Raw genomic sequence first — 2,386 nt, 5'->3', positions numbered from 1 at the left:
TTAAATTAAACGAAAAGTGCTTTGTTAATTTACCGTAGTTGGACGAGCTTTTTTTACTCGTATATTTCAAATAACACTATAGTTTGGTTGTAAGAATGGATATTTACAATACTGCTGCGTTCACGAAAACAAAGATACTCACCCGAAAACAAATTTAAACCAAAACATTAATGACTCTTTTATTAGACATGTTTTTCTTAGAGTACGTAAGGTGATAGATATTATCTATTTTTATTTAACAATCGCCCCCCAGTAGCACAGCGGTATGTCTCCGGACTTACAACGCTAGAAACCGGGTTTCGATACCCGTGGTGGGCAGAGCACAGATAGCCCTTGTGTAGCTTTGTGCATAATTAAACAAACAAACAATTATTTAACAAAATGTTATATAAGTTTAACAAACGGTTAAAAACCTGTAATATATATTGTGCATATATATATATATTGTTTTGTTAACATTGAATTGTTATATAGTACTAAAAAGTTAAAATAAATACACAAAGAGTAGCTGATTTGTCATACATGTATTTATTTTACACAAAGAGGAGGCCAGGCATGGCCAGGTGGTTACGGCACTCGACTCGCAATCTTAGGGTCGCGGGTTCGAATCCCCGTCACACCAAACATGCTCGCCCTTTCAGCCGTGGGGGCGTTATAATGTGACGGTCAATCCCACTATTCGTTGGTCAAAGAGTAGCCGTAATGATGTGATGCCAGATAATTATCAACAATTAAAAAAAGAACAGTTGTGTAAGTATGACCTAAAAATGAAAACACCATGTGTTTTATAAAGTAAACCTTGAGACAATTAAACTTGCTATGTAAATCATAGAAATTCTCCTTACATTACACGACGAGGTGCACCACCAGAGGGCATTCATCAAATGTATATAATATAAGATTTTCGAAATGACCTCCAGTGTATGTATGTATGTACATTGAAAAAAATACCTTACCAATTTCCTGTATAGGTGCACAGAACAATAATGGATGGTAATTATAGGTGTGGTTGTATGATTGTTTGTTTGTTTGTTTTTGAATTTTGCGCAAAGCTACACGAGGGCTATCTGCGCTAGCCGTCCCTAATTTAGCAGTGTAAGACTAGAGGGAAGGCAGCTAGTCATCACCACCCACCGCCAACTCTTGATACTATAATTATATATGTTATCTTGTCGAGCTGTGCATCACGTCGTGAAAACCTGTCATTACATACTATAATTATATATGATTGATTCATGCTACTTTGTCAAAATGCGCCCTCTAGTGCCAGACAACTTCCGTTTCCCAAGTTGCTCCCTAACTACTAACGTTCTCCTGATCGAGATAATCCTGTACAATATACATACTGTGGGCAGTGGAATTGTCATCCTGGAACACGAACTTATTGCCAAACCTTGTCCTAGCATATGGTAGAAATATCGTGATGCCTTTAGGATGCGTCATTGACGTTTCCCCGGAGGATACTGCACCACCTCCCGTGTGTTCCCTGAGGGAAAGACAGTCTTCCCTCATCTGTTCTCCAGGCAAACGACGAACACGAATCCTACCATCAGCTTTAACAAGCCAGAAATAGGACTCATCTGAAAAGATAACATGTCGCCAATGTTCTTACTGTAAGTTGGCATGCTGTCTTGCAGATAGTCCCACTTGTTTGGTCAGCTTTCTGTTCACTGTTTTTCTGGATACCCTGAAATGAATGTGTCCATTCCATCCCTATCATAAGGTGTTGTAAAACTTCTTTCGATTTTTGAAGTGTTAACCAGATCAAAACACAGTCATCTCGAGCAGTAGCTTTTTCTGCGTCTACCAGTAGACTTTTTTAGAACAACGTTTCCTGTAATCTGATGACGTTTCAGGATTCTGGATACAGTACGCTGGTTCTACCCTACTGTTCTGGAAATGTCCATTTGCTTCATACCATTTCTGGAGAGTAAAACAATTTCATGCCCTATAACCTCTGGCACGTGATGAAGCATGACTCTACACCAGCTTTTCCCAAACTTTTTGGCCACGGAACACTTTTCAGCTGAGAAAAAGCTTAGGGAACACTAGACACTTGAAATGTCGCTGTAAAGGGTGTGTTGCGCGCGCAGCGCCCTCTAGATTTGTATATTAATCATTTATTTATTTAATCAAATTACATATTAATGAATTTTCACATTTGTATGCTTATATTATATTTTAGGTACAAACCTCTCCACTAAGATATGTAGAATAGATATGACATCTTCTATAATTCTTCTTCAATGTGAAATCGATATTATCTAATTCTAATACATAGGAAAATATTTCATAATAAGTTATGATCGTACAAAAAGAGTTAAATATGTTATTAAAATTTAAAATCGTGATTTTCTCACGGAACACCAGCTCTCTGATCCCTTAT

This window comes from Limulus polyphemus, unplaced genomic scaffold, assembly GCF_000517525.1.
Source record: "Limulus polyphemus unplaced genomic scaffold, Limulus_polyphemus-2.1.2 Scaffold1764, whole genome shotgun sequence".
Lineage (NCBI taxonomy): Eukaryota > Metazoa > Arthropoda > Merostomata > Xiphosura > Limulidae > Limulus > Limulus polyphemus.
The sequence above is the reverse complement of the archived record's forward strand: the minus strand, read 5'-3'. Positions refer to the sequence as shown.